This window comes from Saccopteryx leptura, chromosome 6 (genome assembly GCF_036850995.1).
Source record: "Saccopteryx leptura isolate mSacLep1 chromosome 6, mSacLep1_pri_phased_curated, whole genome shotgun sequence".
Taxonomy (NCBI): domain Eukaryota; kingdom Metazoa; phylum Chordata; class Mammalia; order Chiroptera; family Emballonuridae; genus Saccopteryx; species Saccopteryx leptura.
Window position 1 is genome coordinate 175,329,582 of NC_089508.1, and position 16,211 is coordinate 175,345,792.

General features: G+C 43.0%; 2 protein-coding genes across 2 annotated transcripts in view; one reads left to right on the forward strand and one right to left on the reverse strand.

Annotated features, from left to right (window-relative positions):
- Window positions 1-11,268, reverse strand: part of FAXDC2 (fatty acid hydroxylase domain containing 2) — a 30,592-nt gene extending 19,324 nt beyond the window's left edge. The window contains exon 1 of the mRNA XM_066344527.1: window positions 11,116-11,268. The gene's annotated coding sequence lies outside the window, so the exon portion shown is untranslated. The remainder of the gene's footprint in view (window positions 1-11,115) is intronic.
- MRPL22 (mitochondrial ribosomal protein L22) overlaps window positions 1-16,211 on the forward strand; it is a 133,245-nt gene that overhangs the window by 16,136 nt on the left and 100,898 nt on the right. The window lies entirely within an intron of this gene.

Sequence of the window (16,211 nt, forward strand, 5' to 3'; positions counted from 1 at the left end):
AACATTCATGCATAAATTTTTGTGTGGGAAAGTTTTAAACTTTTTCCTGGCTATCTGCCTAGGAGTGGAATTGGTAACTATACTTAACCTTCTAGAAACTGCCAAACTGTTTTCCAAGTGGTTGCACCATTTTCCATTCCCAGCAGCAATGTGTGAGGGTTTCTATATCTCTCCATCCTCACCGACACTTATTATTGTCCCTTCTGAATAGTGTCATAACTGGCTCAACAAGAGCATGACAGATCATCTGGTCCTGCTATGTGATCAGGAAGAAGGAAGCTAGACAAAGGAGGCCAGGCAACCTCTCAGAGTTTATAGATGGCAAAGCCAGGATCAGGAACTAGCTTATGATATCTCTAAGGACATTTTATTCTTTTGTGTTTGATGATTGTATTTGGTTTTATTATCCTAAATGCACATTTAGTAGCTATGACCTTAGGAGATACTGGTTCCCTTGACCCACATTTCTTAGAGGTTACTTAGGCTGAAAGAAGGAAGAAAGAATGGTGACTCCTAAAGTTAGGACAGCAGAGCAGGTGACGGGCAAGCCGCTTGCCCTCTCCATGGTGAATCACATTACAGCAGGAGGGACGCAGTCAACTCGGAGAAGAAGCTTGTCATTGAGAAGTGCTGGGACATGTGATACCCAGTCAGGGAGATAGCATCTGATTAAGAAAAGGCACCAGAGCCCTGGCCAGATAGCTCTGTTGGTTGGAGCATCATTCTGATAGACAAAGATTGCTGGTTTGGTTCCCAGTCAGGGCAAATACACAAACAAATGTTTCTGTATCTCTCTCTCTCTCTCAAATCAATAAATGAAAAAAAAATTTTTTTAAAGGCACCAGACTATATGGCCATGTCCCACCTAAGCTGGATGACTGCAGGGGGACCTGTTGTGGCTGCTTGTATGTGGGGACCTCTGCCGCGCTGTGAGTTATCATGAAAACCAACAAAACAGAAGTAACGGTGTGAGGCTGCAGGCACTCACTCCCTGTTGTGACACAGGACAGCAGTCATGTTCCTTTGCGTCTGTGGTTGTTAGGGGCGGCTCTGCAGTCTTTCTGTACCACCTGACGCTTCCAGAAGGACAGCTGAGCAGGCATGTCAGGACCCAATCGGATGGGAAACACCCCTGCCTGACATCTAGGACCACGCTGTTACTTAATAACCTGGGTTTATAAGGATTCCAAAGAATTCTCCTTTAAATAATAGTTTTCTCCACCTTTCCTGTGTAGAGCATTTCCGGTTGCAGGCTCCATCCCCGGTCAGGACACATATAGGAAGTAGCCAATGAATGCACAGCTAAGTAGAACAACAGATCAATATTTCTCTTTCTCTCTCTTCCTCTCCCTTCCTCTCTCTCTTTCTCTAAGTCAATCAATTAACAACAACAAAAAATTTTTTTTAAGTATTTCTCTTTGGAAAAAGTAGTATGCTTTCCTGCGGAATGCAAAAAAAAAAAAAAAAAAAAAGGCAGTCCGTTCCAACCCCCTCTCCCACTCTCTGCAAGTAAGCCCAGAGTTAAGTTTAATGCTCAATTATATTTCTTGGAGGTTTTTTTGTTATATAATCCTGTATATAAAAAGGGAAGTATGCACAAGGATGTTCATTGTGAAATTGTTTTTAATGGCTAAAGATTGGAAACAATGTAAATTCCATCAAGAAAGGATTAAATAAATTATAGTACAGCCAGTAAATCAAACATTCTGCAGCCATTAAAAAAGTAAGGCAGCTTTGTGCGTACTCTCTGGAGATAGTAAGTGAAGAAGTAACATGTGGAACATATGCAAATGTGAATGTATTTGCATGCTGTTTACAGATGCATAAAACAATACATACAATATTAGACTAGCACTGCAGGCATGTCTATGAAACTAGTGAGAATGGTGGTTTCTGGTGAGGCGAACGGGGAAGCTGAGGGCAAGGCAGGAGGAAGGCTATCGTTTTTATGGTGTGCCCTTTTCCATTTTGAATTCTGTACCATGACTACATTTTACCTCCTCAGAAAATTGCAGAAACATTTAAACATTTTTAAATGAATTCAGTGTGCACATTCATAGGAAACATTTTACCGAGGCATAGAGTAATTTGCTCTCTCTTTACTGTCAATCAGATTAATTTCAATTCCTGAAGGGCTTTGAGAAGTCTTTGTCTCCCTAGAAATTGTATGCCAATTTTTCCGTGCTCATTTTTCAGGGCAGAAAGATCCATATGGGGCTTTCATTAGATTGTTAAAAGTAACTATGATGATTAAGAGCCAGTGTCCTATTTCTCTTTGTAAGGCCAGTAGCCACGGCCACCATCTCAGCCGCCTGGCCCATGCAGGTTCACATTAGATTCAGACAGACAGTAATGAAACAATGGAGCCAAGAACTGGTGGGCCATCACCTTTAATCCTAGCTTGCACCCAACGGGCAAGTACAAACACACACTGGGCTCCAAAACCCACTCCTTCAGTGCTCACAAAGCTACTGACTTATCCGAGTTTCCTAGAATCAAAGGTTTCTAGCTCACCAGACTTATTCTCCTCTGTTCCCCATCTCCTTCTCTCTGCACAAACTGGCTTCTACTTCAGCATTTTGCCATCTTGGCTGCTTCTCCTCTCCTCCACGTGGCCTTTATCGGCTCTCCTCTCTGCTCTCCTCCTAGAATGTAATCCCTCTTCTCTGGAACAACGTGATCTCTCCTTTTAAAACCTTTTGGCGTGAAAGCCCTCCCCCAACACACATTAATATTATCACGCCCATCCCAAGCAAGAAGGGCAACTAATACTATCTTCTGGGCGACGGGCTTCCACGTGGGCCGTCTTTAACAAAGTGATCATAATATATTTTATCTGCCCAACACTCTTCTTTGTTTGTTAACAATTTTACATGGTCTGAAAGCAAAGCAATAGCAATAAAGTACCTGGTTCTTTTCTCTGCAGATCACACCCCCTCCCCCCCCATCACAGCAGTACAAAAGGTAGTTACTGAGTGCCTGATGGTTGCTGATCAGTTTCCATTGATCTGCAGCTGTTCTACTGTATATATCCTTTTATTGGAAGCTATCTCAAACTCTTTTGAGATGGAGGCTGGGGATAAAGTATAAATAAACCAGACGTTAAAATTAAGAACAAAACTTCAGCCTGATCAGGCGGTGGCGCAGTGGATAGAGCGTTGGACAGGGATGTGGAAGGACCCAGGTTCGAGACCCCGAGGTCGCCAGCTTGAGTGCAGGGTCATCTGGTTTGAGCAAAGCTCACCAGCTTGGACCCAGGGTCGCTGGCTCCAGCAAGGAGTTACTCAGTCTGCTGAAGGCCCGCGGTCAAGGCACATATGAGAAAGCAATCAATGAACAACTAAGGAGTCGCAACGAGCAACGATAAACTAATGATTGATACTTCTCATCTCTCCATTCCTGTCTGTCTATCCCTCTCTCTGACTCTCTCTGTCTCTGTAAAACAAAACAAAACAAAAAACTTCAGCAAGACTAGGATGACACAAGTACAATAAGACCTTGGCCCTGGGAGGAGGCAGCTCTGGTTGACTTCACAAGCCAGGGTGCGTGCTGATGCCATGAGAACTGAATGTCGCTGAGACTGAGTGATAGGGACTGATATATAAATCTGACCTTGGAACCTGCCGCTCCACGTAAACTTTCTGACCAAAGGGAAAGCAACTGTTTATCTTCTGAAGGTGAAAGGCCTCTCTGGATGGAAGAGTCACATTTATCTATTGACATGTGATCTCATTAGAAGCAATAGAAGCAATCAGGTCTTTCCTAACCTGACATTCATTCTTCGGCTAAGCCAAGAAGCCATATGCTATCTCCCGAGATCCTTATCTCGGCAGCCGACCCTTCTAAGCTACTCAGTTCTATCATTCTGCTGAATATTTTATGCCAAAGAGCTTGTTTTCTGTACCTCCCTAGCTGTCTGCAGGCATGTTTTCAGTTTTAAATGAACAGAGTCAGTCAGAGAGAGTCTAGGGGAGACCTCGCAGGAGGCAGATGTGTCTCCGCCCAGACAAGCTCCTTAACATCGTTTGCCAACAGTAGTGCTCGGGTTAGAAATTTTGGCATGAGAGCTCAGTTGACTAGAGTGTCAGCCCAGTATGCCATGTGGGTTTGATCCCCTGGTCGGGGCAAATACAGAATCAAGAAATGAATGCTTAAGAAGTGGAACAATAAATCGATCTCTCTCTCCCCTCCCCCCTTCCTCTCTCTCTAAAAATCAATGAATAAATAAAGTAATTTTTGGCAAACAAAATAAACTATTAAGTATTTAATATGGTAAGGTCCTATAATCATCACATCTTTACTATGCTTTTTCTCTACCTTTTGAATTCTCCAATCTAGGAATTAGAAGTTGTCTTAAGCTCATCTGTTCCAACATCCCCGTTTTCCATCTGAAGACATGGAGGCCTAGAGATATTCAATATTCAACTTCAAATCACACAGCTATTCGGGGGCGGAACTTGAATTCAGTGCTCATGCTACCAACGGAGTCTGCAAAAGGTATAGAATTGTGCTGATGATGTTAGTGAATGTGGGGTAGGCATCAGGGTTATAAAGGGACACAGAGGAATGAGATCAGTCTCTATTAGCCATGAATAGATTAGCTAGCGTGTGTGTGAGTGTGTGTGCGTGTGTGCGTGTCTTTAACACCAAAAGAAAAACAGAACATGTTTCTCTAAAATATTAATCATCACGCCCTGGCCGGTTGGCTCAGTGGTAGAGCGTCGGCCTGGCATGCAGAAGTCCCGGGTTCGATTCCCGGCCAGGGCACACAGGAGAGGCGCCCATTTGCTTCTCCACCCCTCCCCCTCTCCTTCCTCTCTGTCTCTCTCTTCCCCTCCCGCAGCCGAGGCTCCATTGGAGCAAAAGATGGCCTGGGCGCTGGGGATGGCTCCTTGGCCTCTGCCCCAGGCGCTAGAGTGGCTCTGGTCGTGACAGAGCGACGCCCCGGAGGGGCAGAGCATCGCCCCCTGGTGGGCGTGCCGGGTGGATCCTGGTCGGGCGCATGCGGGAGTCTGTCTGACTGCCTCCCCATTTCCAGCTTCAGAAAAATACAAAAATAAATAAATAAATAAAATAAAATAAAATATTAATCATCCTCTCAAGAAACATTTATTGTGTGCTAGATATAGTACAAGGTACAGAGGTGACAAAGATAAATAAGGCATGCTTCTTGCCCTACTTAAAGAAAGTACTACTATATAACTTTGATCTTCCAGATGAGAAAGTGTGTATGAGAGGGTGAGGGAATAGAATTTATGATAAGAACGCATTCAGGGAAGAGAGAGAAATGCAATGCACTAAGAGTAAGTATTCTGATACTTCATAACAATGAATCGATTCTCCCTTAAAGGGAATTTGATCAATATTGTGAGATTATCCAAATTAGATACTTGTTAGTGTGGTTCTTTTAAAAGCAGATGATTCTGACGGTGCAAGCTTTTTACTGCAAAATCCCCAATGATGCAATGAGGTTATAGCTGATGTTTATGACCTCACAGATCTGAATATAGGACAGGGGATTGGAGTGAGGAGGGAGGAGTAGAGAGAGTCTTATTTTAAGTTTTATTTATCTGTAGCCTGATTCTTTTAGATTCTAGGTTCCTAGATATTCTGCATGGTTGATGAATGTTCCCACTTTACTCCCACTTTACTTTATTCATTTATTGACTCTTAGAAAGAGAAGGAGAGAGAGAGACACAGAGAAACATAAAGAGAAACATCAATTCACTGTTCCACTTATTCATGCCATCATTGCTTGATTTTTGTAAGTGCCCTGACTGGGGATGGATCCCCAACCTCGGCATGTTGGGGTGACTCTATAACCAACTGAGCCACTTGGCCAGGGCCAAGATCTATAACTTTTTTTTTAGAGGTTTTATTTATTGATTTGAGAGAGAGAAAGAGAGAGAGAGAGAGAGAGAGAGAGAGAGAGAGAAGGAAGGGCAGGAGCAGAAAGCATCAACTCATAATAGTTACTTCTCTTATGTGCCTTGACTGGGCAAGCCTGGGGTTTTGCACCTGTGACTTCAGCATTCCAGGTCAATGCTTTATTCACTGAGCCACCACAGGTAACGCAGATTTATAATTTTTTTTTTTTATAGAGACAGAGAGAGAGTCAGAGAGAGGGATAGACAGGGATAGAGAGACAGGAATGGAGAGAGATGAGAAGCATCAATCATTAGTTTTTCGTTGTGACACCTTAGTTGTTCATTGATTGCTTTCTCATATGTGCCTTGACCGTGGGGCTACAGCAGACTGAATAACCCCTTGCTCGAGCCAGCGACCTTGGGTCCAAGCTGGTGAGCTTTGCTCAAACCAGATAGCCCGCGCTCAGGGTCTCAAACCTGGGTCCTCCACATCCCAGTTCGACGCTCTCCACTGCACCACCACCTGGTCAGGCTATAATCTTTTTTTTTATGTAATGTATAAGATTTCTTTGTAAACAGTATGTGAAATGATTACAATGACTAACTTTCAGAGGGAGTGGGGAGACCTGGTAGATCATCTGGTTTACCCCTTCCATTTTATAGCTAAGGAGATGGGCCTAGATAGCAGAAGTGACTCTTTCTGAACTGCTCACAGTTTCTGGCAAAATGCAGGCTTCCTAACACTTTGCCTGGTGATACATGCGTTTTGTAATAGCACACATTCTACTTTGTGTAGAATCCGAACTTCTCTACGGGCTGCTGCCACGAGGGCTGAACTTCCAGTCTTTCAGGCTGTTTGTTCACCTACGAGGAGCTGAGCAATCTGCCTCCACAGCTGAGGAGACCGCCCTGAAACGCAGTCACACACTCTGAAGCCTTTGGTGAAGAGGATTCTGAGGAGCTGCTATGACCAAGGTCTGTGTCCGTGTGAGGAAAAAGGCATTCATTCAAGAAGACGAAATGCCTGAAGGGCAAGGTTCATCTCTGGGACGAAAACAGCTGCCGGACAGTGGTAGTCATACACCTTCCCCTGTCTTGCTGGCACCACGTACTGGAACCCTTGAGTCTCCTGCCCCACTAAACTGCGTGGCGCTGGAGGCTGAAAGCCTGCCTATGTTTTCTTTTGTTTGTTTGTTTTTGTTTTAATGTTTATTTTATTGATTTGCGTGCACGAGAGAGAGAGAGAGAGAGAGAGAGAGAGAGAGAGAGAGAGAGAGAGAGAGAGAGAGACAGGAACAACAATCTGCTCCTGTATGTGCCTGCCCTCCCTGACAGGGAACCGAACCAGCAACCTCTGTGCTTCAGGCCAATGCTCTAACCAACCAAGCTATCGGGGCCAGGGCAAGCCTGCCTATCTTGCTTACTATATCCACAGCACCGAACACAAGTCTGGCACGCAGCAGGTAACTCAGGAAGTATTTGTTGAATAAATAAAAGAAGGGGAAATGACTGAAAAGCATTGTGTTTTGATCTCAGAATGTGTCGGATATTTGCTGTTGAACGTTTCAACACCTTTCCCTGTACTAAGGATTTTCCTATCTACGGTCAGTAGTAGCTGCTCAGAGCATTTCTGTTTTATCAAGTAGGATTGAATCTTTCTATCCTAACTAGAGAAATTTAGTTGGAACTGCACACAAACTGAAGCAGTCCACAGGTCTGTAACTTGTCTATCTTGCTTTTATTTTTAAAAAATTATTAATTTTAGAGAGAGCGGAAAGAAGAGAGAGAAAGAGAGAAGCATTGATTTGTTGTTCCACTTATTATTATTATTATTTTTTTATTAAAATTTTTTCTTTATTTTTTATTTATTCATTTTAGACAGGAGAGGGAGAGACAGAGAGAGAGGAGAGACAGAGAGAGAGAAGGGGGGAGGAGCTGGAAGCATCAACTCCCATATGTGCCTTGACCAGGCAAGCCCAGGGTTTGGAACCGGCAACCTCAGCATTTCCAGGTGTTGTTCCACTTATTTATGCCTTCATTGGTTGATTCTTGTATGCGCCCTGACCGGGGATTGAACCCACAACCTTGGCGTATTGTGGTGATGCTCTAACCCGGCCAAGGCCTATCTTGTCTTGCTTGCTGTAAACCCAAAGGACCTGAATGAGAGTCCCCAAACCCTGGGCGTATTGTTCACTCCCATCAACACATCAACTGTATTCCTCTCAACCAGTAACTAACTTTGGTAAGACTAGAAAACAACTGACTTGTCCTGAACTCCACAGTTTCTGGCAAAAGCCAGGCTTCCTAAATACTTTGCCTGGTGCTATGTATGTTTTCTGAATAGCACAGATAAGTAGTAGCTGTCATAGGTACTACCAGGAGACCAGCAATTCTAAAACCAGAGCTATTGTTGATGAATCTCAGTATGTTGCATCGCAGCACCTTTGACATGGTTTCCAGCTCCTAGCCCACATGTCATCTAGGCCAAGGTCTTCACAATTTGAAGACTGTTGTAATTGGCCCCATTCCTTCCAGGTGACTCTGGCAGGTTAGAGAGAAGCAATTTGACCACAGTTGCTGCCTGCCAGTCTCTTCTAGTTAGACTTTTCTCTTTTGAGTTCTGGCTTGGGAGTTTATCCAGCACATGGTTTTGAAGCCAAACCCAAGTCCGTATGACATAATTACTGGTCAGCTGCTACCAAAACAAGACTACAGAGGAAGAAGATAGTATAAACAGCCAGAGGATGCAGACTTTAGCGACAGACACGCAGGGTACTCTGTGCACGAGGAAAATGTCCTAGCAACCACATGCAAAAGAATGAAACTAGATGATTGTCTATCAACCATACTCAAAAATTAACTCAAAATGGATTTAAAAACTTGAATGTAAAACCTGAAACCATAAAATACATAGAAGAAAAGATCAATGCTAAGTTTCTGGACATCAGTCTTAGCGATGTTTTTTGGGGATTTAATTCCAACGACAAGGGAAACAAAAGCAAAAATAAACAAATGGGAATACATCAAACTAAAAAGTTTCTGTACAGCAAAGGAAACAATAAAATGTAAAGGAAACCTACCGAATGGGAAAAGATATTTGCAAGTCATATACCCAATACACAGTTAATATCCAAAATACATAATGCAAACATCTCAACAACAAAAATAACAAACCTAATCAAAAAATGGGCAAGGAATCTGAATTTCTCCAAAGAAGACACATAGATTGCCAACCGGCACATGAAAAGATGTTCAACATCACTAATTATTAGAGAAATGTAAATCAAAACCACAATGAGATATCACCTCACACCTATTGGAATGGCCATCACAATAAAGACAAGAAATAACAAATGTTCACAATGTTGCAGAGAAAACAGAACCCTTTATACACTGTTGGTGGGATTGTAAATTAGTGCAGCCACTATGGAAAACAGTGTGAAGATTCCTCAAATTACCGTAAGACCCGGGTATTTCTCTTCTGGACATTTATTTGAAGAATATAAAATACTAATTTGAAAAGATATATGCACACCTATGTTCACTGCAGCATTATTTACAACAGTCAAGATATGGAAACAACCTAAATGTCCATCGACAACTAAATGGATAAAGAAATATATACCAGGAATACTACACTGCCATAAAAAAGTGAATCCTGCTATTTATGACAACATGGAAACATGGATGAATCTTTTTTTTTTTTTACTCAGTGAGAGAAGGGGAGGCACAGACAGACTCCCACATACATTCCCACCAGGATCCACCTGGCAAGTCCACTAGGGGGCAATGCTCTGCCCATTTAGGCCATTGCTCCATTGCTCAGCAACTGAGCTCTTCTTAGCACTTGAGGCAGAGGCCACTGAACCATCCTCAGCTCCCGGGCCAACTCACTCCAATTGAGCCATGGCTGCAGGAGGAGAAGAGCGATAGGAAGAAAGAGAAGTGAGAGGAGGAGGGGTACAGAAGCAGATGGGCACTTCTCTTGTGTGCCCTGAGCAGAAATTGAATCCAGGACATCTACACGCTGGGCCGATGCTCTACCACTGAGCCAACTAGCCAGAATATATATATATTTTTACAGAGACAGAGAGAGAAAGAGAGAGAGGGATAGACAGGGACAGACAGACAGGAACAGAGAGATGAGAAGCATCAATCATTAGTTTTTTGTTGCGTGTTGCGACTCCTTAGTTGTTCATTGATTGCTTTCTCATATGTGCCTTGACCGTGGGGCTGCAGCAGACCGAGTAACCCCTTTGCTCGAGCCAGAGACTTTGTGTCCAAGCTGGTGAGCTTTGCTCAAACCAGATGAGCCTGCGCTCAAGCTGGTGACCTCGGGGTCTCGAACCTGGGTCCTCCACATCCCAGTCCAATGCTCTATACACTGCGCCACCACCTGGTCAGGCAACATGTATAAATCTGAAAGATATTATACTAGATAAAATAAGTCAGATGGAAAAATACAAACACCTTATAATTTCACTCAGATGTGGGATATAAAAACAAAAACAAATGAATAAGCAGCAACAAAATAAAAAGCAAACTTACAGAGGCAGACAACAGATCAGTGGTTATCAGAGGGGAATGGGGCGGAGGGAGGGCCGAATGGGTAAGAGAGGGTCGGCTGTACAGTGATGGGTGGAATGTAGACTTTTGGTGGTGACTGTGAGGTCGTACATACAGATGCTGAATTATAATGTGCACCTGAAACTTATACAATGTTATAAACAAATATCACCTCAATTTAAAAATATTTTAATTAATTAATTAAGAAAGAGGGAAGGGCCCTGGCCAAGTAGCTTAGTTGATGGTGTGTCCTCCCATTGAGCCAGAGTTGTGGGTTCGATACCCCATCTGGGCATACACAGAATCAACTAATGAATGCATAAACAAGTGGAACAACAAACTGATGTTTCTTTCTCTCTCTCTAAAATCAATAAAATGAATTTATTTTACAAAAAAGAAGGAATGAAAGATGGTAGAAAACACCCTGGGGCGTTGTTCATACGCAACTCTCAGCTGTCCCTTAAGTGGAGAGGACAGGAGGTGGCAAAGGTGAGAAGAATGTTACTTTGCTTTGCTTTTAAAATTTTATTTTCCATTAATTTGAGGGGGTGGGGATGGAGAGACAGAAAGAGAGAGAAGCATCAACTTGCCATTTCACTTAGTTCCATTTAGCTGTGTACTTGGCTTTAAATGAACTTGGAGTAGTCTTGACATTAGCAACCAGCTTCCCTCCCCAGCTCACCTCTGCAGCGGGCTGTTTCCCAGCTCCTCCAAGGTCCCCTCCTCCAAGGTCCCGGCCACTACTCAAGGTTGCTTCTTCTTCCCCTTCAGCCCCTACTTCGGCAGCGACTGCCGCTGTACCGGTGTCTAACCCTGCTGTTACCGGAGTGGGTCAGGAGGCTGGCCATGGAGGTCGAGTTACACAGCAGCTCACTGGCTTGAGTCAGACACGTGACCAGAGAAAAAAAAAGTACGGGTCTGTGCGGACTAGAGACACAAAAAGCCCTTCTTGCCCAAGGACAGATCCCTAAAGCCGAAAGGGAATAGAGCAGTTCAGGCAGTTGCTTGAAAGAGTGCCTTTGGCCAAACTCTGGGTTTTTTTTCTTCTTTTTAAAAACTTCCTTCATCTTCCTCAACTTGAGAAAATGTCGCTGTCCCGTAGGAGGCAACTTCAATAAGAGATATGGGTATCAGAGAATATGGAAAGCAGAGGGCAGGCTGTCCAAGTGGATGGAAAGGTTACACGGACCAGGGGACCTCATTTCTCTCTTTTTTTATTGCTTCTGCTGCTACAGAGGCCAGGCTAGGAAGAGGAGAGGCATCAGCTAATACTACTAGTGAGTCTAGAGAGGGACACTTGTAGAGGCGAAGTTTACAGGTTGATTGGAACAGGTGCAATTAGGATCCAGGGTCCATGACATGAACTGGTGAGCACCTTTGAAAAAGAACCAAGCTTTTATTTTGAAGTTTCTGAAAATTATTTTTAAATAGCAATATGGACATCTGATATGAAATACAAAAGGGTCAGAAGAGTGGGTGGTAAAAACACCAGTCTCTTTTCACTCCTCCCCACTGTTTTTTCTATTGGTCCAGAGCTTGTTTATGTAAATACAAACATATGTCTGCCCCTCTTTTTAGAAACAGTATGCATATGTGCTAGTTCTGCTCCTTGCTTTTTTTTTTTTTTTTTTTTCCTTCTTCTTCTTTTTCTGAAGCTGGAAACGGGGAGAGACAGTCAGACTCCCGCATGCGCCCAACCGGGATCCACCCGGCACGCCCACCAGGGGGCGACGCTCTGCCCACCAGGGGGCGATGCTCTGCCCCTCCGGGGCGTGGCTCCTCCGTGACCAGAGCCACTCCAGCGCCTGGGGCAGAGGCCAAGGAGCCATCCCCAGCGCCCGGGCCATCTTTCCTCCAATAGAGCCTCGGCTGCGGGAGGGGAAGAGAGAGACAGAGAGGAAGGGGGGGGGGGGGTGGAGAAGCAAATGGGCGCTTCTCCTATGTGCCCTGGCCGGGAATCGAACCTGGGTCCCCCGCACACCAGGCCAACGCTCTACCGCTGAGCCAACCGGCCAGGGCCTCCTTGCTTTTTTGACTTAACATTCAACTGTGTAGATAGTTTCATATTGTAGCTTTAAGTGATTCCACATTCTTTTTAGTGGCTGCCTGCTGCCCCACTGTCTAGGAGTGCCCTGCTTTATTTTGGCCATTAAGGGACCATTCCTTGCACAGTGCAAGCACTCAGAAAACATTTAATGCTTATTCACAAATTAATTATATTTTGTACAGCTTGTTCATGTTTTCCCTCATTTCTCCTTTCAGTATCCCAGGTATTTATACAATATACATATATATAAGGTCTACTGGAAAGTTCTGTCTGTTTTTGGAATAAAACAAAATACAAATTTTTTTTACAGTCAATAAACTTTATTAAATAATATAATTGCCATTATTATTAATGGTTTCTTGCCAGCGTGAGGGCAATTTGTATATCCCATTTTTGAAAAATGTTTTATCTTTTGATGTGAAAAATTGAACCAGTGCTTGTTTGATATCTTCTTCATTTTTGAATTTTTTGCCCTTCAAAAATTTTTGTAAGGACAAAAACAAGTAATAGTCAGAGGGTGCTAAGTCCGGGGAATATGGTGGATGCGACAGACATGCTTCTGTAGCATTTCTTCCTTGTTGAAATTCGTAAAAATTACAGTGGCGTAAATGAACTTTATCAGTAGCCATGGGTACACTATCGCTTCACACATAAGACTAACGTGAATCAACTTTGTTTTAGTTAATTTGCTACGTCAGTATGTATACATTAAGTGATAAAAATAGAGAGGCACACATGCGCCAAATAAACATGTGCTTACGTGTCGAAATTTGTTGTGATGGAAACGGACAGTACTTTCCGGTGGACCTTATATATTCCCTGTGTTGTGTACTGATCAAACCTTGCTACCTGGCTTCCAAGGCTCACCTTAATCTAGCAGCTTTCATATAACATTATTTCTCACTATTTTCTAATGTTCCAAGCATGACTGTCAAGAGCAAACATTTATTGCTCACTCACCATGTGCAAACATTTTTGTTTTCTATTTTCTGTCACTCGTGCCTCCATGTCATTGCTTCTAGTGATCCTCCCACCCCGAATTTCCTTCCTGTTCCTGTCTATGCTTCTGAACTTTTATAGCGTATATGGTCCACACTTCCTAGAGAAGCAGATAATTTTTTCTATAATCATTTCAAATAGAAGCTTTTGTACCTGCAAAATTCATTTTCGCTCTGCCTGAAATTTACTGCTCCCAATTCTTCAGGCCTCTCTCCCCCTGATTGGGTTCTTCTTGTCCTCATCTCTGCCTAAATGCATCTTCCTAAGAGAGGCCTTCTTTGACCTAAGTAATTTCCGCTATCTTACCCCAATCCAGTTATTTTCTGGCGCTTTACCCCATTAGTTTCCTTCATGATAGTTTAAAGTTTCTCATTATCCTTGTATTTCTTGGTCAGTGTTTACTTGTCTTATTGCCAGTCCCTGCCACCAAATGTTTAGCTGCACAAGGCCAGGAACCACGTCTGTTTCCTTCACCAGTGTGACCTCCAATGTCAACCTGGGGCCCTACAGAGAGCAAATGGCCCCTAAACAAAGGGAACAAAGCTGGGTAAATACCTAATCTCCTATTGAAGGACTCAAGTCCTGATTTTATCTCTGGGAGCTGGGTGATCTTCAATTACTTAATGACTTTTCACTTTTCGTGAAATTAGGGGAATGCATTATTTAGAATGGACATCTTTACGGACCCTCTCAACTTTGAAAGTTTGAAGGGCTGTTATTGGTAGATTTTGAAATGCTAGTTTAGTAGACTCTAAGGGAGAAAAAGAACATCAAGGAAAATCAAATGAGATATGAATAGATTTTATATCTGTTTCTGGATTTTAAATAATGAACTCTGGTCTCACTAGAGATTAGAGAGTTTTTCAGATTGTAATCAAAAGATCAAAATAATACCCAGGAACATGGTTATGAAATGGTATTTGCTTTGCTTTATATTTAGGGGAAGTTTGATGATCTGTTGATAACTTTCAAGAGTCAGAAGGTTTTTCAATTATGTAGAAAAAGCAGGGACAATGTACTGCAAAAAATGGAAGCTAACCCCAAGTTTACCAAGAAAGCCAGTTTGGTGCATTCTTCAGTTGAATGTAAAGATAAATATATAATCTGATAAAAGACAACATTCTACAAAGTGAGAGACCTTGGCTACATTTTTTAGGGGGGGCACTTTAACAAAGGTATTAATCAATTGACAGCTGTCTAAATGTGACAGCACTCTAAGGGACCCAAAGGTGTTTGAGACTTGGGCTCAGAGGGTGATCTACAATGGTACTATATACCTGGAGGTATTTACTTTCTTTCTTCCCCATTTTCAAAATATTCCAAACCCAAATATTTTTATTACCTTTTATCCTTATACATGTATTATATATTTTTTTCATGTATATTTTTTTTACAGAGACAGAGAAAGAGTCAGACAGGGATAGAGGGATAGACAGGGACAGACAGATAGGAACGGAGAGATGAGAAGCATCAATTATCAGTTTTTCATTGCGCATTGCGACACCTTAGTTGTTCATTGATTGCTCTCTCATATGTGTGTTGACTGTTGGCCTTCAGCAGACCGAGCAATCCCCCACTCGAGCCAGCGACCTTGGGTCCAAGCTGGTGAGCCTCTGCTCAAACCAGATGAACCCGCGCTCAGGATGGAGACCTCAGGGTCTCGAACCTGGGTCCTCGGCATCCCAGTCCGACGCTGTATCCACTGTGCCACCGCCTGGTCAGGCTTCATGTATATTTTAAGAAATACACCCGGCTAGATTTATTTAGAATTGGGAGTAACAGAAAGGCATGGCTGACTCGTTCTTAAGGTGATTCATTTTCCAACTAGTGTTTCTCAACATTTTTTAAAACCTATATACCCTTCCAGCTGAGGAGATATGTTTAAGTCTTACTTTCTATACTTTGTAGTTCAAAATAGCTTTAAAAATTATATTATTGAATATATTCTCCAACTGCCCTTCTCCCATCGAGAATGTTTTTGTTCTAATTCTGAAGTAGCTTTTAGTGCAGCATAACATATTGTTTACAACAAACACTCCAGCACCTCCTGAAATACAAGCCTTCTGTGTTCTATTTATTTTCAGTAAGCTGATAAATAAACACCACGTTCTGGGTGAAAGGGTTGAGGGGATGGAGATGGCTTTTTTCCTGTTTGATTGTTCCAGTGCCTCCCAGGCCTGAGTGCTACAGGAAAAAACAAATTCCAAGAAAGGATTGTGAAGGCTGCTCTTCACGTGACTAGCCCCCATGGGGCTGTCCTCTCCTGAGCCTAATTGTGTGTGAAAGGGTATTAGAAACCCACGCAACAAGGGGAAGGGTGTCCCCCCGCCTTCTCCATCGCAGTACAGTACTGCTTAACGGAATGGCTGGTAAATCTGCAGCAGAGCTAACAAACTTTGACTATCTCAAGAGATGACAAACTGAGACCACCAGAAACAACTGTTTATTGAACACATGTATTTCCCTCAGTGCGGGGTATTTTTTCCCTTTATTAATACAACCACCTTGTGAGATAGTTACTTATAGCTCTATGTTACAGATAAGGAGAGAGACCCTCATTTGTAGGGGAGAAGAGTTCAGAAAGAGCATTTGAAGCTCTACCCTGGTGGCTGGGGTCGGGTCCACGCCCTGGAAAACAGCTTTTGGGGATCCAATTTGAAACTGTTGCTTAAGGCCAGCAATGCGCCCAGCCTTGAAAATGGAAATAAGAGTTTGAGGGGGAAATGTTTAAA